This window comes from Acanthochromis polyacanthus, chromosome 13, assembly GCF_021347895.1.
Source record: "Acanthochromis polyacanthus isolate Apoly-LR-REF ecotype Palm Island chromosome 13, KAUST_Apoly_ChrSc, whole genome shotgun sequence".
NCBI classification, from domain to species: Eukaryota; Metazoa; Chordata; class Actinopteri; family Pomacentridae; genus Acanthochromis; species Acanthochromis polyacanthus.
In genome coordinates, this window is record NC_067125.1 from 5,245,986 (window position 1) to 5,268,970 (window position 22,985).

General features: G+C 37.5%; 1 protein-coding gene across 2 annotated transcripts in view; it reads right to left on the bottom strand.

The window, feature by feature from the left end:
* The window catches only part of LOC110963639 (sodium/calcium exchanger 2-like), a 219,388-nt gene that overhangs the window by 129,001 nt on the left and 67,402 nt on the right, over positions 1-22,985 (bottom strand). The window lies entirely within an intron of this gene.

The following is a 22,985-nucleotide window of genomic DNA, read 5'->3' on the forward strand; positions in this document are numbered from 1 at the left end:
GCAGAAGTTTCAACCAGACTCTGGTGCTCGCTCTAACCTGTAAAAACACATTTATTAGCGCAACTTTTCACTGCTCCACCTTGAAAACAATCTAAACATGCATTTTGTGCAGACGTCTGATTTAAACCATTTTAACATTAAAATGGATTAATTTTCTCACCAATCTGATATCACTCCTATAAACTGAGGATATCTGCTAATCCAGAGACGCTACATTTTACAGATGTTCCCTAAACGCCTCGCATGTTGTGCACAGAGAAGCTTCTAGTCTCCGCTCTTTAATTAGATTTACCCAGGCTGAAACCAGCTAACTTCATCCATGTGAGGTGTTTTCTGTGACTGAAGCATTTTAAACGTCAATATCGCAGTTATTTAAAAAACAGAAACCCAAAATTGTGGTATCTATTTCATTTTGCAGACCAAGTACTGCGTTTTTCTTCTTCACTGAGTCAGTCGGTTTCTCCTTTCTGGGTCTGAATCAGCCTCCTTTCTGTAACAATTTTGCTTTTGTTTGTGTTTAGAAAGATAAAAAGAAGCTATAAATAGATTCATTTTTGAATATGAGTGGATTGTAACGAACAAAAATCTCAATAAATTGAACATCAATGCACAAAAGTCTCAATAACCTAGATTTTAACTAACAAAAGTCTCAATAAACTGGATACTAACGCACAAAAGTTGTCGAAAATTGGATTTTAACAAACAAAAGTCTCAATAAACTGCATATTCAGGCATAAAATTCTCATTGAAATGGATATTAATGCACTAAAGTCTCAATAAACTAGGATATTAGTAGACCTTGACACATGACACACATCAAGTTCTGATGGAAAAGTCCTACTTTCTGCCATGACATAGCGCAGTAGCTACCCGTGTTAGCCAAAGAGGCCCCAAAACATGAATAAAAAATGCAACCACGCTAATTTTAACTCACACAATCTGAAAAAATTATCACATACGCACGGTTTCTTGCAGCACTGAACACACAACCGAAGTACTGCGGTACATTTTTACACACTCACATCCCTTCAATACTTCCTCTTCAGCCTTAACGTCCTGAGACACTCGACCAAACAGATCAATGAGATTAGCTCTTCGGGTTTCACAGTTTCACAGGATTTACCTCCAGTCCAGCTGTAGACAATCAGTAGAATCAGCAGCCGGTATTTCTATTAGTGTCGGTCTCAGAGGCTTTTATCAGCGACAGCTTTAAACTTCGGCTCTTTTAATTTATTAGCAGCCATAAATATGCGTTCCTTACGTCTCAGTAAATAAAAGGTGGTGCAGAGGAGCTGTCAGGGTGAATTAAACCTGAAGACGGAGAGTGTGGGAACGGAAACGTCTCGGCGGGCTGCGGGGGCTGACGAGGTGACGGCTCCGGTCTGCATCACCACCTGTCTGGGTTTGGTCGTATGTAGACGTGCCTGGGGTGGTGATGAGGCTGCTGCTGCTCCGGCCTATTGATCGGATTATTGATCAGGCCGCACAAAGGCAGAGAACAGAGGGAGAGGAAGGAATGGAAGCTCAGCAGCCGGCCGACACATGAAAGACAGCCGAGTGTTGTTTTTAGAAAGAGCAGCGTCTTTGATCTGATGTGAAGACAGCTGTAGTCTCCATCTCTGAACACAAACATTATTACCTCCACTGACTGTAACAGCTGCCAACGGGCTGAGAGCTCAGAGGAGGATGTTCTGATCACGGTGATCAATGGAGACACGACAGGTAAAGACTCAACACTAAAGCTGCCCCGCTTGATTTTATGTAGTGCAAGTCCTCTGAAAATGCAGGTTTAACTATGACAATGAGCCATTATGGACCTAAAAATGTAAAACTCTGCCTTCATTTAAAGAACAGAAACCCTAATATTGCATAAAAAGCAGCTCTGAAGTTGTTTTTCAATGTTTTTACTTAAGAGATTTTGGATAACTGTTAGAAACAAGCTGCTGCTGTCAACAGAACAATAAACAAATTGCAATGTTTTTAAGAAGAAAATGTTCCATAAATCAGGCTGTGAGTGAAAGAATCCATCTGTGGAAACCTTCAGAGTATAGAGAGGAATAACACTGGGTAAAAATTCAACATGAAACCTCCTCAGTTGAGTTGTTTTGTATGCAAATTAGTCATTATATATCTAAAAATGTCAAAATTTGCATTAATTTTTCCAACAGAAAGCCGAACATTGGATAAAACCAGCTCCAAAGTGTTTTTTTCCCCCAAAGTTTTTACTGAAGAGAGTTTGGATATCTCTTTTATGACTTCATAAATCTGAAAAAACTGCTGCCGACAGCCAGAGGAGCAAACAAATCACTTTACAAAGTCATTATATATGTAAAAATGTCAAAGATTTCCTTTTATTTCCAGAGCAGAAACCCAAACACTGGATAAAACCAGCTCCAAACTGAAGAGAATTTGGATATCAGTTTTACGACTTCATAAATCAGAAAAAAAGTTCCTGCCAACAGCCAAAAGAAAAACCAAATGCTATGATTTTAGGATTTAAATGTTCCATAAATCGGGCTGTGAGTAATAAATGAAAAAAAAAAACAGAGACAGAGGAATAAAAATTCAACATGAACCTTCTGGGGTTGTCTCACTAACAATGAGAAAATTATTTTTGGTATGAAAAGTTCTCCAAAAGTGAGAAATGAGCCATTATATACACCCACTGTCAAAAGTATTGAGACACTTTCTCATTCAAATAAATGAGAACGCGTCTCAATACTTTGACAGCGGGTGTATCTAAAAATGTTCTAATTTCCAGAACAGAAATGTGAATATTGAATTTTTGTCTCATTTTGTTGACACATTAGAGTCAAATAAGTTTGGAAATCTGTTTTTTCATGTCATAAATCAGAAAAAAGTTGCTGTCAACAGCCAGAGGATCAAACTAAACGCCTTGTTTTTGTTGGAATAAATATAAATCTTAAAACGTGAATATCCAGGAACCTGAACCTTGAGCTTTTGTTGACACATTAGAGTCAAATGAGTCTGGAAATCTGCTTTTTTTGTCACGTCATAAATCAGAAAACAACTCAAGTCAACAGCCAGAGACAAACAAATGGGTGTGTTTTTAGGAATAAAATGTTCCATAAATCAGGCTGTGAGTGAAACAGGAAGAAACAAACAAAGGTTCAGAGTAGAGAGAGGAATGAAACTGGAAAGTTTGGTGTTTGGAAGAGCAACTTTCTGAGAAAATGTTCTTTAGAGATTCACGATATGATTGAAATTAACAAAGTGGTGAAAAATAAACACCAAAATGTGCATTTTTAGACTTCTTTTTTTCACTAGATTGTAAGATGTGTTACAGAGGCAAGATAAGATAAGATAAGATAAGATAAGATAAGATAAGATAAGATAAGATAAGATAAGATAAGATAGGTTAAGACACGAGACGACGAGACGAGACGAGACGAGACGAGACACAATAAGATAAACTTCATTAATGTCGAAGGAAATTCTTTTTCCAGACATTGTTCAGAAATTAAAACTAAATTACACAAGAATGAATGTTTTAATTTCGGACGTGAGAAAAAAATCCGCAAAAACAAATCAAGATATTCAAAACCACAACAAAACAAAATAAAACGCAACAAAACGAACAAACAAAACAAAGCAACCAATAATAACCCAACATATCCGAAAAGGAGAATAAATTGAATAAATTAGGTGTCTAATAGAAAAGCAATAAGACACAAGTACAATATATTACTTAAAATAACGTAAAGTAAAATAAGTCAAGAATAGAAAAATAAAAAGTTTAAGTTGTAATGATACTGAGGTAGAAAATAGCGTCAAATCTCTATATTTTGCATGAAACAGTAAAGTTTTGGCTTAAGATCAAGTATCTGCCAACAGAGTCTGATTTAATATTTATATTTACACTAAATGTTGATTAAATATGTTTATAATAACAGCTGTAGCAGATGCTGGAGGTTCAGGTTTGAAATTAAAACCAATAAATATAGAATTTACGTCATGAAATGAACCTGATAACTGAGGTCTGATGTTGAATTTGACTCTCAGGATCAGCTTTAATTATCTGCAGCTCATGTGACCTGTTGAAGATTTTATGTGGTCAAAGTGACAGTCAGTTCTGGCAAAAAGAGAGAAAATAAAAAACCACCAGGATGAATAATCTCTCTCATCTTCACACTCTAATTTTCACTCCCATGAAGTGAGAAGTGAAACTCTCACACTGTCATTTTATTGGACGAAACACAGCGGAGACGACACCGGATCAGTCTGATTTCTGCAGACACAGAGAGTCCAAATGAACCTCATCTGTGTGACTAAAAAACAGAAAAAATAAACACATCTCCTTCTGGTTCTCGATTCTGGACGGAAGATTTTGTGAATAAATCAGCATCTGCACGTCTCTGATTATCCTGAAATCCAAATAAAAGCTGCTTCTGTGTTTCGTCTGTTAGTCGGCGCAGCATTCAAACACAAATCTGCTTTTCCGTTCAATTGCTAGCGAGCACAAACAGCTAATCAGCCAATCACATGAGCACAACTCACTGCTGTATCGTTCCACGCCTACAGCACTCCAACGGCCTCCACAGCCACCAGATCTCAACCCAACAGAACCTTTTCTCGTCGAGGATGTTCAGCCGACACGTGTGATGCTATTATGTCAATACGGACCAAAATCTCTGAGGATTGTTTCCTACACGAAGAATTAAGGCAGTTCTGAAGGTGAAAGAAAGTCCAACCTTTTACTAGCAAGGTGTACCTAATAAAGAGGCCAGAGAGCGTACATTGGGCAGCATGTGAGCGCCTTTAAAAATCCAGTTCTATCTGACTGTATTTCATGATATTTAGGACTTTTTAGCTTCTCTGCTTGGCTGAAAGTTTCTGGCCGATCATCAAACTGGAGCGTGGACGGCTGCCAAACTTTCAACACTCAATATTCGTATCCGAAAAATCCTGGCAAGGAGCCCCGATTACGACCTCGGTTCATCTCCACACGACTCCGGTTCAAAACGTTCTCCTGCTGACAGGTTTAGCAGAACACGAAGAGGACTAAAGAGCGACACGAACGAGACGAAAAATGACAACATTTGCAGGGATTTGAGGAATTATTCACACAGGATTAGGACCGACTCGTCTTGTGTGTATCCTCTATCCATCGTGTCGGTTTGGGTTTAGAAGCTTCCTAATGCCTGAATGTAACAGAGGCATAAATTAGAACATTTTATGTGAGGTTTGAGGGTTTCTGGGGATTTTACCGACTGAGAAGAAGTCTCATTAGCAGAAAGAAGCAGGATTTTGTGAAAAATAAATACGTTTCCGGTTAAAACTAAACATGTCTGTCATCAGAATAATTGACGTGCCTGAAATGAATATCGCATGACTTTAAAGAACATTTTTAACTGTAGAAAAACGCTACAGAAACAGAACAGCAAATGCGAAAAGTAAGATTTCAGGAGTCAGAAATAACAAATAATAACATTTACACTATTTATCATACTGGCAAAGAACAACTGCCTTTGAATCTCAGATCATCGTGATGATAAACAAACATTTATCTGCACTTTTATTCCAGTTTACAAGCATTTTTAGACACTGTGCTGAGGAATTACTGGGAACTGACAAAACATTTACACCGAAAATGTGTCATTTTAGGTGAAAGGTGCAGCAACAGTCTACGCATTGATTTAGAAAAATTAGTTTTAACTCTGGAAATATGATAAGATGTCCTGATACACCTGAACAGTAATATCAGCTAATAATATAAATATCATATGTATCATTAATTTAGTTAATTATTTGTGTAATATCAGTTTGCATATCATGTATAACGTTTCATATTTGGATTGTTCAGGTGTAATTTTTCGCTTTCACATCCAACATTGTCCATATAATTTGCAATATTTAATTATCCTGTGTGATTTTAGTAATACGACAATAATAATAATAATAAAGCTTTATTTTAGTCTACCTATCGTATCGTACTTACATCTTATTGTTTTTTTAGACACTGCATTTCTTCTGTTAAGTCTTCTTGTTGTTCCTGAGCAACTTCTGGTGCAAGAGTTCCCTTCTGGATTAACAAAGTTTTATCTTTTCTCATCTTTTCTCATGTTATTGACAGAAACTACGGCGAGCGGGAGAGGACAAACCTGCATTAGAAAGGCTGGAAGCAGGACAGAAACAGACGCACCGAAGAGATGCGATTTCTTGAAACAGTGATACATCGTCAGGGCGAAATTAGAGCTACGGGTAGTGAAGTGAAAAACACACACACACACTTAAACGCTAAAAATACACACATCCTGCACTCCTGGTAGCTCACAACCCTGGTGAAAGTAGTTTTTCATTACTTCTTGACAAGACAAAATGAGCAACTATAACTCATGCTGTTTGTGTGTTTTTGCATTGTGTGTGTGTGTGTGTGTGTGTGTGTTTGTGTGTCTTTGTGTATGTGTGTGTGTCTCTAAGGTGAGACAGTTGGTGCTGTTGATGTGTTTTCTTTTTATTTGTCTGTCATCCACGCTTTGTCTCCGCTGTCTTGTTAATATGCAGCCAGGCTCTACAAACACACACAAACACACATCTACATGCAAACACAAACACGCACCAAAAGTAAACAGGAGAAGCAGGTATGAGCTGAGATCTGGCCACAAAAACACCTTCGCATGTTGACAGAGTGCATTTGGATTTACTGGGGCTCAACAGTAAACAAGACACAGTGAAGCTTCCCAGAAACTAACAACAACAACAATAACACACACACAGAGATAAATATAAAAGAACAGCTGTACAAAATTAAACATGGCTGCCACCTCCACTAATATGAAATGTGGGTCTGCGGGTCGGAGCGGGCGACACATAAACTCACATTCATTCTCTCTACTGCACTCTGTTGTCTACAGATAAATAAACAATAACAACAATCCTGCCACAGCATTGTAATTCTATGCTTTCACAGCGTTTAGGTGAAACTATGGAACATTTTACTGAACTGTTTTCTTACTGCTAATAATAAAGTGTCCGTTGCGGGTAGATATCATCATCATCACAGCTCAGATCGTTAAAACACTGCAGGGTTTGGTTCAGCTGTACGTCCATCTTTACATCTGCTCTGTTGGATTAATTACCAAAAAAAAGGAGCAAAAATGCTCCAAAAAAACCTCAGAATCTCAGAGAAAACTGTGTCTAGAAGGAAAAAACTGTCCAAAAACATCTCAAAATGCTCCAAAAAACCTTCTCTGAGAGGCTAAAATGCTCCAAAACATCTCAGAATGCCTCATAAACCTTCTCCAAGAAGCAAAAGTGCTACAAAACATCTCAGAATAAACAAAAAAACTGTGTCTAAGAAACATAAACGCCCCAAAAAACCTTCTCTGAGAAGCAAAAATGCTCCAAACCATCTCAAAATGCCAACAAAATAGTTTCTGAGAGGCAAAAATGACCCAAAACATCACAGAATGTCCCAAAAAACCTTCTGTGAGAAGCAAAACTGCTCCAAAAAGAACCCCACATGCTGCACTTTTATTCACCTGTTTTTCTATATATATATTTTTTGCATTCTTTACCTGCTGTTAATAATAAAGTGTCTGCTGCAGCTACATATCATCATTATCACAGCTCAGATTATTAAATACTGCAGGGACTGTTCCAGCTGTACGTCCTCTGCTCTGCTGGATTAATTACTGCGTCTGTATATGAGAGGTAAAGAACAGAGAAAAGCTTTGACCCAGACCTGGAGTGTGAGGTGAAAACGACCACACAGGGACTGAAGCTCATTAAAACACATCGCTGCTGTTGTCATTCAGGATCCCATTAGCTCTAAACACAGACATGTTTTCTCATCGTTTATCCACCGCTTTACGATTGAAAACAGACGTCAGGTTTCTTGCAGAGGAGGCAGAATGTTACAGCAACACCCTCAGATGATGCAACAGGAGCCGGGAGACAAACGGTGATGACCGGAATTCAAAATGACAAGAGATCCGTCTGAGGATGGAGGGGGAGATCAGACCTCAGCAGGCGCCAGACGGGAAACAGTCGGAGTTTCACTTTTAACTTTGGAACGCAGAGAGGACAGAAAGAAAATAGATTCTGTTGTGTGATCAAGAAGAATAAGGCCAGAAAAACGACCGCTGCAGGATTTATGACGTTATTCTGTTTACATTAAAGCCCTAACTGGAGTCTGCGCTTTCTTTTGTTTGATTTGCTGCAAATTTTAGCATAAAATCAGCATAAAACTAAGGTTACAGTGTCCATGAAAATATTTACCCCCACTGAAAGTTTCTTGGAAGCACATTTTTCAGAGGAGTCATAGGTGTCTTGGTGGCCTTCTTGATTAGTTTCTTTCTTGTAACTCCTCAAAACGTGGTCTCCCTGACTAGTTTCTTTCTCATGACTACTTGAGAGGAGTCATAGGAGTCTTGGTGGCCTCCCTCACTTATCTCTTTCTTGGAACTATTTCAGAGGAGTCATAGGTGTCTTGGTGGCCTCGTGGAGTAGTCTCTTTCTTGTAACTACTTAAAAGGAGTCATAGGTGTCTTGGTGGCCAGCCTCGCTTGTTGCTTTCTCATGACTACTTAAGGGAAGTCGTAGGTGTCTTGGTGGCCTCCCTCATGAGTCTGTTTCTTGTAACTCATTCAGAGGAGTCATAGGTGTTTTCGGTGCCTCTCTGACTAGTTTCTAAGTTCTTCAGAGGAGTCATAGGTGTCTTGGTGGCCTCGTTGAGTAGTCTCTTTCTTGTAACACCTTAAAAGGAGTCATAGGTGTCTTGGTGGCCAGCCTCGCTTGTTGCTTTCTCATGACTACTTAAGGGAAGTCGTAGGTGTCTTGGTGGCCTCCTTCATGAGTCTGTTTCTTGTAACTCATTCAGAGGAGTCATAGGTGTTTTCGGTGCCTCTCTGACTAGTTTCTAAGTTCTTCAGAGGAATCATAGGTGTCTTGGTGGCCAGCCTCGCTTGTTGCTTTCTCATGACTACTTAAGGGAAGTCGTAGGTGTCTTGGTGGCCTCCTTCATGAGTCTGTTTCTTGTAACTCATTCAGAGGAGTCATAGGTGTTTTCGGTGCCTCTCTGACTAGTTTCTAAGTTCTTCAGAGGAATCATAGGTGTCTTGGTGGCCTCGTTGAGTAGTCTCTTTCTTGTAACACCTTAAAAGGAGTCATAGGTGTCTTGGTGGCCTCGTTGAGTAGTCTCTTTCTTGTAACACCTTAAAAGGAGTCATAGGTGTCTTGGTGGCCAGCCTCGCTTGTTGCTTTCTCATGACTACTTAAGGGAAGTCGTAGGTGTCTTGGTGGCCTCCTTCATGAGTCTGTTTCTTGTAACTCATTCAGAGGAGTCATAGGTTTTTTCGGTGCCTCTCTGACTAGTTTCTAAGTTCTTCAGAGGAGTCATAGGTGTCTTGGTGGCCTCGTTGAGTAGTCTCTTTCTTGTAACACCTTAAAAGGAGTCATAGGTGTCTTGGTGGCCAGCCTCACTTGTTGCTTTCTCATGACTACTTAAGGGAAGTCGTCGGTGTCTTGGTGGCCTCCTTCATGAGTCTGTTTCTTGTAACTCATTCAGAAGAGTCATAGGTGTCTTGGTGGCCTCCCTCACTAATTATACGTGTCTTGGTGGCCTCAGTGTTTGATTAAATCTTAATTAAATGACATTACTTTGTAAAAACCTGTTTTCACGTTGACATAAAAATTTGTCTTTCTGCTTTTGGTAAATTCTTGCCAAAAAAGCCAAATTAAATCGACCATGACTCGGTGTTGAAAAACAATAAAAAGGGTGAATCCATTTTATAGACACTGTATTTGTCTCGTTGGCCTTTTTATTGTTTTTATAGACACTGTATTTGTCTCGTTGCTGCCCTATGTGCCACACAGGCATGATGGGCAAGAAGAAGTATTTGTCTCCTTGTTAATTCCGACACTTTTAAATTCTACATTTTGCTTTCAGATGATAGTCATGTAGTCTCTCTTACATCTTCTTTCAGTGCTGAATGAATGAAAACAAATAAAATAACACTCTATTCAAACGGCACAGCATGAGCAGCTGTTGTAGAAAATTATTCTCATGTTGCTGACAATAATTACCAACAGAGCCTGCAAAAAGATAACATATCAGAGTAAAAGCACCAACAAAGCTTTTCATTTGTGGCACAGAAATGAAAAAGCTACTTCATCCCAATTCCTCACAGGAGGCCAACAGAAAGACGTCTGCTCTCATCTCAGGCAGGAAAAGTGTGATTTTAAAATAAATGTGACGTCTCCATGCCGTCCTCATCACTCAGAATCAGAGGAATGTGAGAAGCAGGGAACATTTCACCTGAAATCCAGACAGGTTTGGACAGTTAATGACCTCTTACACCACAAAAGGTTAAAGACTGCTTCTGCTGATGGCTTTAATAGCTTTACGGACTCTCACAAATCATTTCGAACATAACCTTGGCCATCATTAACCTCATAAATCTGGATTGGTGGCCAGTTCAGCCAAGTGAGCTATCATCTAAATGTGGATATTCACAGTAATTGGTCTTTTTGTGTACATTTTAGCCCAGAGTTGGACAAAAATGTGTCAGATGGCCTTCAAAATCTGTATTTAAGAAGCAAAAATGCCCTAAAAATCTCAGAATACCCCAACAACTGTGCCAGAGAGGTGAAAATTACTCAAAGCATCTCAAAATATCCCAAAAGGCTGTGTCTAAGAAGCATAAATGTCCCCAAAAAACGTTCCCTGACAGGCAAAAATGCTACAAAAACTTCCCAGAATACCGGAAAACCTGTCTACGAAGCATAAATACCTACAAAAATCATATAGCGCCCCAAAAAACCCTCTCTGTGAAGCAAAAATGTTCCAAAAATATAGAAATATGAATAAAGAACATCCCAACAATTATGTCAGAGAGGAGAAAACATCTCAGAATACCCCAACAACTGTGTTTGGAGGGCGAAATTGACCAAAAACTTCTCAGAAAGACCTAAAAAAAACTGTGCCTAAGAAGCAAAAACCACCCAAAAATTTCCAAAGAAGCTACCTACATCGAGACATTCACCAGTTTAAATATTAATATCTGAACCTTACATCATTCCATCATTGTTTTGATGCAATTTCACACGTAACTGGAACTACGTCCTTCTACCTTAGTCTCTCAAACTTCTACACTTTTTTTATCCAACACCAGAGGATCCTTCATATTCCAGCCAACATGAGAGGCTGTAAATTCATTTCATTCACACTCTAAACCTCAGTTATTTCCAGAGCTGCATCAATGAATGAGGAATATTCCGCTCGGCTGGACTCGTAATTCTGTGAAACACCCGAGGCTGCTTCAGAGAAACGCTGATGAAACCTGCTTCTGAGTGGCAGCAGAGGGTCTGAACGAGACGTTTTACCCCGAACCAGAGGTTTTAATAAACCTAATTACATCAAAATCAGTCAATACTGTGCTCAGAGTTGAAATCCTGATCAGAATCTGGTAAATGAGGTCGGTCTTCTGCACAGATCTAAGCTCCTTCACGCATATATATGATTGTAAATGTGTCTTTGAAACATGTAATAGTTGCTTTTTATTTACTCATATCGGCAAATGATGGGGATTCTTTCATGCATGTTAGTCGGAAAAACAGATGCAGAAAGCTGTGTCTAAGGAGCATAAACTCCCCCACAACATCTCAGAATGCAGCACAAAACCGTCTGAGAGGTAAAAATGCCACAAAAAATATCAGAATGCCCCAACAACCGCGTAAGAAAGGCAAAAATGACTCAAAATTTCTCAGAATGGCCCAAAAAAACTCCTTTGAGAGCCAAAAATGACCCAAAACATCTCAGAATATCCCAACAACTGTGTTTAACAGACATAAATACCCCAAAAAATCCCAAAATGCCTCAAAATAACCTTCTCCGAGAACCAAAAATGCTAAAAAAAACATCTCAGAATGCCTCCAAAACTGGTTTTTGAGATGCATAAATGCCCCCCAAAATCTCAGAATGTCCAAAAAATTGTCTCTGAGAGGCAAAAATCCTACAAAAGATCTCAGAATACCCCAAAAACTGTGTCAAAGAGGCATTAACGCGCCCAAAATATCTGAGAATGCCCCAAAAAAACCTTTTGAGAGGCAAAAAACCCCCTAAACATCACAAAATGCTCCCAAAAGTAGTTTTTGAAAAGCAAAACTGCCCCAAAACATCTGAGAATGCCCTAAAAAAATCTCTGAGGGACAAAAATGCTCCAAAAAAATCCCTCAGATATTTTCAACACACTGCTGAGGACCATAACTGGAAAAACAGACTTTGTACACACATATAAATGTAAATGTGCACATTCCTGCACTTGTAAATATTTCTTATACTTGTTTAATCACTTAAAAGTTCCTCAATCTGGTCCACTTGCTCCTTATTTCACTTTCTTCTTGAATTATTTTGTCTTTCTCCACATATTCAGCGTTTAAAGTCAGAAAACCCACATTAGGATAAACAGACTCAAAGAGGAAGGATTTGCGCTAATGCTAATGCTAATGCTAATGCACTAACTGTTGTCATTTCTAACACTCTGGACCAGATATATCGATTACCAGCTCACCACAGCAGAAGAGCTTCATTCCCACATGAAAACAGAGAAAAAAAGAGTGTCTTAGTGCTTCTAAGTCCATTTTCAGACCCGGCTGCTGCTCCAAAGCTTTTCATTTCCCACAAACACAAACAACTGCTCAGAGTAAGAGGGTTACTGAGAAGTCAGAGAAACCTCCAGAAGGTTTAAGGTCTAAAACATGGAATAAAAGCCACGATATGAAAACATCAGGACTTAATTATACCAGGACAAAGAGCAGCTACATGTAACGTTTTCACTGTGTGATAATCTGGTAGTAAAGGTGACAGAATAAATAGTGGCATACAGTAACGTCTAAAAACTGGACAGAAAACAACATCCATTATATATTTGTTAATATATATGAGTTTTTTCATTGTTTTTTTTTACATCTTTTTAAATAGTTTTGTACTTGTTTTCATTGTTCTTTTTACATTTTTAAAATAATTTTTGAAAGGTTTTTTTTAATTGTTTTTCTTGTTTGTTTTTTTTACATTTTGTTGTTTTTATTTTATATAGTTTTTATAGTTCTAATTGTGTTTTTATGTTTTTAATAGTTGTTTTCATTGTGTTTTCATTTTTACATTTTTAAAATAATTATTTATTGTGTTTTGTGTTTTTTGGATGTTTTTACTGTTTTTGTGTTTTTGACTTTTTCATAGTTTTTTTATAGTTTTTATTGTGCTTTTCTATGTTGATTAATAGTTGTTTTCATTGTGGTTTTTCTCTACGTTTTTAAAAAAATTTTGAAATAGTTTTTTATTGTTTTTTGTGTTTTTTGGGAAATTTTATTGTTTTTGTGTTTTTGACTTTTTCATATTTTTTTATAGTTTTTTTGTGTTTTATATTTTTAATAGTTGTTTTCACTATGTTTTTTTCTACATTTTTAAAATAATTTTAAAATAGTTTTTTATTGTTTTTATTGTGTTTTTTTACATTTTTATTGTTTTTGTGGATTTGACTTTTTTATAGCTTTCATTGTGGTTTTTTTTGTTTGTTTGTTTTTTCTTTACAGTTTTTAGACATTATGCTAGCATATGGCACCCTTGCTACCAGATCGTCACAGTTATTTTAAACGTAACTGTAGTTTTATAGTGTACCAAGCAAAATATTACAACCATGAATAGATCTGTGGTGACTGAACTTTTACTGATTTTTTTTATTTTTTTAACATGCACAAAAAAGCAAACTGAAGGAGAAAATAATCCCCGAAAATCAGATCATGAGCTGTTTAAAGTGTTTTAAATGAATCTACAAGACCAGGCTTCTTGATAGACACTGGAAACAGGAGATAGTGAAGAAAAAGAAGGTGAAAGAGACAAATGAGGAAATAATTAGTGTAGAAGCAGCGTATTGTGGCAGCAGGACGTCCTGCCTGAGTGAACACATTAGAGTCAACGTTAAATCAAACGTGCCTCCATGTGTGATAAAGGAGCTGCTATCAGATGATAAATTCACCTTTCACATGATAAATCTGCTGCTCTCAGTACATTTACCCTCTTAAACCACAATGATACACATTTCTATTCACACTCACAGGATATTTACAATAAAATCTGCAGTTCTGGGCAGCATAAATGAATATTAAGCAGGTAAATGTTAACTTTAGCTTGGTTTCAGAGCCAGATAATGTTGAAAAATGACCAATAAATAACCATTACCGTTCTGCTTGTGTTCGGATTCATGTGACTGATATGAAATGAGTAATAAATCAATTAAACCAGACCGTATTTTGACCTGTCAGTGTAAATCCGCCTCCTTTAAACTCCACAATCTGCTTCGGCCTGTAAACAAATCAGGAATATTTCTGTTTCCTGTTTTTCTCCTCGCTGTCGGCTCACAACCTCCGGTGTTTTTGGGACGGCAGACATCAGAGAGAGTCGGTGACAGCGGTGTCGGAGCTGATTGGGTTTTATCTGGAGCAGCTCGCACACCAAAACAAGCGCGACTGTAATTCAATTAGCGCCGTGAGTGTGCCACTAATGACGGAGGAAGCAGATGGATGCCGAGTTTCTCTCCTCTGAGGCGCTTTTCTGTCTTTTAAATGTGAAACGAGACGAATTCAGGTGAACTTTTGGTCTTTGTGGGAGTTAAAGAGCCCATATTGTGCACATTTGGAGTTTATAATTGTATGTTTGAGGCCTACGAACATGATTGCGTGCCTTATTGTTCAAAAACACATTATTTTCCTGAATATATATAATTTGTTTTTCAAATAACAAAACATTTCTGTACAATTATGATGTTTTTGCTGGTGTAAATACAGTTTAAAAAAAACTGTGCATGTAAATGTATCATTTATTCTTCAATTTCACTAGATATTATATGTAATTTAACAAAACACATAAATATGTGGAGAAAAAACATTTTTAAAATCTTAATATACATAATTTTTATTTCAAATAATAAATATTTTATATTTTTTGCACTTTATATTTACAATAGAAAAAAATGTAATTTTACTTTCAAACAAATTAATTGAAGAACAAATTACCATTTGTAAAAATTTATTGTTTTTGATGTGAATGTTATTTACAGCTTTGAATTCTTTTTATTAACTTATGTAACACTGTGCTTTTATATTATCTGTAATTTAGCAAAAGAGGGAAATCTGTAAAATAACAGTTATGTAACAGTTCTATATATGTAGAATGTTTAAATCCTGAATATATTCAATTTTTCTATAATATAATTGAACATTTCTGTAAAATTTGGCTTTTTTTTGCTAATTTAAAAAATTGCACAGTCGAATGTAAAAGAAAGAATCACCATTTATAAAAATTACAATAATTTAATTTAACAAAACAGGCCAAATATATGAAAAACGTTTAAAAAAACACAATTTTTCATTGCTCAACATACTTAATTTTTATTTCAAATATTGGCAAATATTTCATATTTTTTACTTTTTACATTTACAGAAAAAATGTGTAATTTTACTTTCAATGGTGAAGAAAAATTACCATTTGTAGAAATACAGAAGTTTTTTATGTGAATGATATCCACAGTTTGAACTATTTTTGATGTAAATGAACGACGTGCTTTGATGTTGTCTGTATTTTCATGAAAGTGTGACAATGTGTAAAATAACCATAAATAATTTTTAAAATGTGGTTTAAAACTGGCTGAATCATTTACTATTTATTTACCAGTAAGAGCATTAGCGCAAAAATATTCCAGTAATAATGTGGTAAAAGTGCAGAATATTTACTCTTTAACAGTTTGCAGTTTAAGTGTTGTAAGTTTTTTTATTAAAATCACTAAGAAGGGTTTTATTTCTTTTCATTCTTGTGTCACTTCTTAAACTAAGAGCAGAAACCAGAGACGGCTAATGGAGCTTTATCACGGTTAGCATAGCGCTGCTAATGACTGAAACACTGAGGCCGAGTATTGACCTCTGCTGTGAATGAATATTGATTTTACAATGGTCTTGACAGCGGTGAGCTCTAAGGAGGGCCGAGGAGGCTGGTGTCACGTTGTATAGTTAGTAAAAGGTGGTTTAATATCAGGCAGGAACTGTTATTGTGTTCAGGATTTAATTTAAAACAAAAAGGCTGTGAGGAGAGGTGACCTAAAAACAACACATAATCAGGTCATAGTATCTCCCATCATGCATCACCATAAACTACCACCATTCATTCAGTCTGCGGGTGTATTTTAATCGGCTGTACGGAGCAGAGGCATTAACGTTGAGACTGAAACACGCTCCGGCTGCCTCTGGGCTCGGTCTTCACGCTGTTCTTTTACTGGCTGCACATGAACGTCACCGGCAGCGAGATGGAGGCGGCTGCAGAGTGAAGGAATTGATTTGGGTCAGGATTGATCGGCGCGGCGCGTTGGAAGGAGACTGAAAAACGGAGTGGAAAATGTTTGAGGTTTGGAGACGATAAAGAGCCTCAACATGAACCTGCAGAATGAGCAGTGGAGCTCTTAAACCTGTGAGGCTGGACCTGAACGACCTCCAGGACCAGGTCTACAGTCGGGTTCATTTGGGCTCCGTTCATCAACACAGTGGATTTGACATTCAGCTTTAATTTGAGGGTATCTACCAGGGCGGAATCGATTCCTCCAGTTTACTAAAATTCCTCGAGGGAAAATTCTCTGAATGGAGGCTTTGTTTAATCCACTACATACCAGACCCCAGTTCACTAACTGGTCCAGACTTCATCCTATACAGACCTGGACCTGCAATCAATACACTATAAGAGGGTTTTACATTTGACGGCACGCTTCTATTCTAACCAGCAAAAAAATAAAAATAAAAAAATACAGCAAAGCGTTTCTTGTGTTTATACACCCCTGTCAAAAGTTTTGAGACGGGTTCTTATTCATTTGAATGAGAACCCGTCTCAAAACTTTTGACAGGGGGTGTACATATAGATTACCCCTGTACTATACTATATATGTACAATACTCCCGTACTACACTATATATGCACTATACCCCTGTACTATACTATATATGTACTTTACTCCTGGACTATACTATATATGTAGTACACATTTTATATAAGACATCCATCTTTTAAGGAATTAATTGGACACCATCACCAATCAAATTGAGTGGCTTTGTTGTTGCCGGGCAGAAGATGCAAACATCCTGAATCTCACTAATATTCTTTTTTTTCCTCTCTGACCTTGGCTCAGGTCAGAATTATCACCTTTTCTCTGGAGCGAATCCATTATTTAGACCTCCATGCCGAAGGCAGATGGTAGCCGTGAGATCAAAAGGAGTGAAGCCTGCAGAAAGAACAACGAAGCGTACGAGAAGAAATATAAATAAATGTACAGGCCCGTGTGAGAGGCGGTGATGGACAGGTAGACAGAGCGAGAGACGGCGAGAGGTAGAAAGAACAAATAGCTGTAATAAATCTTTCAGCTTGAGGGTGAGACTCAAACGCAGGCACTCGGGGGGGAATGGCATGTAGCATTAAAGGGAGGCTGAGAGCAAACACCATTGCAGGGGAGAAAAATGAGATGAAATTTCCTAAACACAGCGTTGAGAAGAAAAGAAGATAGCAACACGATAGGCTGTAGAGAAAGAGATTTGTTTTGAGGAGCAGGGAGGAAACTCTGGGGAGGCAGAGAGGGGGAGGCTAAAAAATAATCCATGAAACAATAATGCAGCACAGTTCATCTTTTTTAACGCCATCCAGACGTGCTGCTCTGCTGCTACAGTCACGACTACGGATGCTGCTGTCACTGTTCACACACTGATTAGCCAGCAAGACGCCACTGCTTCATCTGATCTCAAATCAGTCTCTATGGGGCCTGAAATAAAGCATAAGTACAGCTTGATTTGAAATCTCCTTCATCTTTCTGCTTCCAAGGCAAAGTTCGTTTACGTTTGTGAATTCCGTCAACTTAAAATAGCACCTTGTCCTGGAAAATTGGCTTTCATGTTCCAGCAAAACGCAAAAATTAGGTTTACTGATCCCAACAATCTTGTTGTGGAGTTCAACTGTAATTAATATAGAGCAACTTCAGCTAATATAGAGCAATTTTAACTTAAGAGCAACTGTAAATAATATAGAAGAACTTTAGCTTTAATATAGAACAACTTTAGCTTCAATATAGAACAACTTTAGCATAAATGTAGAACAACTTTAGCTTCAATATAGAAGAACTTTAGCCAATATAGAGCAACTTTAGCTTAAATATAGTGCAACTTTAACTTAAGAGCAACTGTAAATAATATAGAAGAACTTTAGCTTTAATATAGAGCAACTTTAGCTTAAATGTAGAACAACTTTAGCTAAAATAGAACAACTTTAGCTTCAATATAGAGCAATTTTAGCTAATATAGAGCAAGTTTAGCTTTAATATAGAGCAACTTTAGCTAATATAGAGCAACTTTAGCTTAAATATAGTGCAACTTTAACTTAAGAGCAACTGTAAATAATATAGAAGAACTTTAGCTTTAATATAGAGCAACTTTAGCTTAAATGTAGAACAACTTTAGCTAAAATAGAACAACTTTAGCTTTAATATAGAGCAATTTTAGCTAATATAGAGCAAGTTTAGCTTTAATATAGAGCAACTTTAGCTAATATAGAGCAATTTTAACTTTAATATAGAGCAACTTTAGCTTATATAGAGCAACCTTAGCTTTAATATAGAGCAACTTCAGCCGATATAGAGCAACATTAACTAATATAGAGCAACTTTAGCTAATATAGAACAACACTAGCTTGAATATAGAGCAACTTTAGCTAGTTTAGAGCAACTTTAGCTAATATACAGCAACTTTAATTAATACAGTGCAACTTGTAAACTACCGCTCAAACGTTTGGGGTCACTTAGAAATGTCCTTATTGTTGAAAGAAAAGTATTATTTTTTCAATAAAGATAACTTTAAATGAATGATAAATCCAGTGTAGACATTGCTAATGTGGTAAATGACTATTCTAGCTGTAAACGGCTGATTTTTAATGGAATATCTCCATAGGGATACAGAGGAACATTTCCAGCAACCATCACTCCTGTGTTCTAATGCTACATTGTGTTAGCTAATGGTGTTGAAAGACTCATTGATGATTAGAAAACCCTTGTGCAGTTATGTTAGCACATGGATAAAAGTGGGAGTTTTCATGGAAACATGAAATTGTTTAGGTAACCCCAAACTTTTGAACGGTGGTGTACATCTAACTTTTGCATGTCTTCTTATTTACTTCTCTGGCTGGGATTTAGTTTAGCTAGGATGTAGCCTTTGAACATGTTTGTTTTCCTCCCACCTAAACGCCTTCCACCATCTGTCCAGGTCCATCCAATCCTTCCTTCACCTCAGACCGAGTGTGTTTTGTGTTTATGTGTGGTCAGGTAGGAGTGTGTAATCCAGGTGGTCTCTCTGCTGGTGTCGTGTTCATCAGGATGTCGAGCCTCTGTGAGTCGCTAACCCTCACACTTACAGGTCAAAGCACACAAACAGCACACACACACACACACACACACACACACACACACACACACACACACACACACTTCTGTCAGGAAACACACCTAGAAAAAAAAAGTCCTTCCTCAGCACATTCAAACTTCCTCCGTCTAATCAGCACTTTGGCCTCCAACTGCTTCTGTAAATAATTACCACAGTTGAATATTTTAAAATATTTGGAGCAAAAATAACAACCAATAGGAGCTTCTGCTGCTTCTTATTGGATCATTGGTTCATCTTTACTGTGAAACTCTCTGACGGCCCTTGTTTGTTTCTTCCTGCCGTACACGTGAGCAGTTCCCATGGGAGCCTTCTCATTTCCCGCTGGATTTATGTCATACGTGTTTGCGAGGCTGCAAGTGTGCTGCTTGTCGTCCTCCTCATCAATCTGCAGCCGTGTTCTCGTTAATGCTGCTGAAGTGCCGCTGAGCAGGAGCGGCTGTGGTTGAGGGTGAACGAGAATGTGGACGAGGGCGATGGACAACGGAAAAAACACTCACGCCTGAGCGGCTGCATCTGCACCGGAGCAGCGCTGAATAAATATGCTAACGTGGGTTTTATTCTAGGAGGACGTCAGCAGATGTTGGTTAAATTAAGTCGAATATTTCCATCTATTAGCTTTAATACGAACACGACGGTCCATCACTGCTCAACACAAACACGCTCACATTCACCAGTTAACCAACAACAGCGTGAATATTCTGCACAGAAAGCCGTCACTCCATCCACAGATTCAAGCCCAGAACCTTACAGTATTCTTGTTAAATACTCCCCAGTTTTTGTGTGTTTCGTCCTCTTTCCTCTCTTCTATCCTTCTATATTTCTGGCCCAAAGCCTATTTAACCCTCGTGTTGTCCTAACCAAAAAATGTTGTTGCCTTGTCTGAAAAAAGTCCAAAAATTCAGAAAAAAAATCCCCAAATTTATAAAAATTTGCAAAATCTTCAGAAAGAACATTCTTGAAAAGTTTCCCTCAGAAGTTTTATTTTTTAAAATATAAAATCCCCAAAGTTGACAACGAAATTCACTGGATTTCGGTTGATTTTTTTTGGTGAAGGTTCTTAAAGATTTTTTAATTTGTTTTTTTCCCACCAAAAAATGTTTTTGAAAATGTGGAAGTTTTCACTGTTACAAGATATAGATATATATTTTTCCACATTTTTAAAACTTTAAAACGGGTCGATTTGACCCGCAGGATGACAGGAGGGTTAGCACCTCTGAACCCCAAAAAACACGAGTCGGTTTGAAAAGCATGTTCTATTTACAAGGAAATCCCCAAAATTAAACCATATATCAGTAAAAACATGTTGTATTTACCAAAAAACTGCCAAAATGACATGATTTATCAGTAAAATGCATGTTGTATTTACCAAAAAAAGTCAAAATTACACCATGTAACAGTAAAAACATGTTGCATTCATCAAAAAATGCCAAAATTACATTATTTATCATTATTTATTCCCCCTCCCTACAGCTCCACAGTTCTCCTACCATCACACCTCCCCTCCTCCACAGGGCTCCACACTCACAACCAGCACACAGCCCCCCTGCCCCAGCTTGTCCCTATCAACATCCCAGGTGAGGAGAGAACTGAGCAGACTGAAGATCAGGAAGGCTACGGGTCCGGATGGCATCAGCTCCAAGGCTCCTCAAGTCCTGCGCAGATCAGCTGAGCAGGATTGTGGAACATATTTTCAACTTGAGCCTGAAGCTGAGGAGAGTACCACAGCTGTGGAAGACGTCCTGCGTGATATCGCACCCCAAGGAGCTCAACCACTTAAGGCCGGTGGGACTAACATCCCACCTGATGAAGACCCTGAAGAGGTTGGTCCTTTGTCATCTGCTGCCCCTGGTGAGCTCATCATTGGACCCGCTGCAGTTTGCCTGTCAGCCCGGCATCGGCATACAAAAAAACGCCACAATTGCACCATAGATCTGTAAAAAATATGTCGCTGTACACCAAAAATACAACATTCATGAGAAAAAACAATAAGAACTGTCAGATTTTTGCCTTCTCGGTTGAACTGCAGGCAGTGTTTACGCTGCGACAAGGAGAAATTTTGGAGAGAAATTAAAAATAAAATATCTGCATCATGCATAGTCACCATGTTTTTGGGTTCTTGGAAAAAAAAGAAGCACAAAAACATCTATTTTTAAACAATTTCTGTCATTAAATCTATGTTATAATGCACAGAATATGTTTGTGAGTTCTGTCTGCTTGTAGACATCTTTGCTCTGTTTCCATGGAGGTGCAGGACTTTCTACTGCAGTAGAAATGAGCCCACAGTGAGTGAAAATGTGAAAGGAGGAAAAGCTGTTTGAAGTTCAGAGGGTGAGGTGAAGCTGGAGATGAAGCAGCGTCTCCTGCAGCCTCATTCTGCTGAACGTATTTTACTTTCTTTTTGAGGATGGAGGTCTGGTATTCTGGAGTTTGTTTTGTTCGGTCAGACCTCCAGACTCCCAGAGTTTCTGTTTGAATTCAGCTGAAAACAAAGGAACTTTCTTTTAAATGTTGGATCAGGTCTGTTTGTATTCTGCAGGTCACCAGTGTGTTTCATTTATGCAGCTGCAGCTCCAATTTAAATCCAGTGAGGTGAACTCCTTGATGCCACAGATTGATGTTATTTTTTTGGGAGTTATAGATTTTATATTTCACTCTTTACACAGATTTGAACATTCTGGTTGTAATCGGGTTTTTAAAGCGTTCTGTTTTTCTGCACGTAAACATCACATCACTATTCAGAATACGACATGACGCTTCTTTACAGTTCTAAGAAAACCCGTTTACTCTGTACATTAAATGTCATTTATGACATCTGTGAACTTATCTGCACCTTCTTATGTCGTGCACATCTAAGCACATTCTCATTTGCACATTTCTGTATCACTCCTGTATATTCTGTTGATTTTTTTCAATATTTAGTTTAATTTTATCTTTTCTTTCCTATTGTTTTTTCATTTTCTTTTGCTTCTGTTTTATTTTATTTTTATTTCACTTTATTTTAATTTTATTTTGCTTTGTTTTATTTTTACTTAATTTTTTCTTTTATTTCTATTTTTTATTTATTCAATTTTATTTTTCCTTTCTTTTGTTTTATTTTACTTCTATTTTATTTTCATGATTTTTTTATTTCACTTCAATTAATTTTTTTATTTATTATTATTTGTTTTTTATTTTATTCTACCTTAATTTTATACTCTATAACATTCTGTGTCGTGGTATTGTTTACCTATTTATTGCTCATCCATGCTGCTGTAAAAGCCGGGCATGAATAAAATTATCTAAGTCTAAGAAGTCCAACAGAAACCATAATAATGCTGCATGTATTTCTCATATCCCAGTCTACTATTTGCTAAACAGCAGAACAATATCATACTCATACAGTTTAAAGGCGATGCTACCAAATACCAAGGAAATATTTGTAAACTTCTCACTCTGAAGAAAGTAATAAAAAATTCCCGCAAATAGAAATAATTTTGGTAATCATAACTGATCTAAAACAGGAAAACTTTA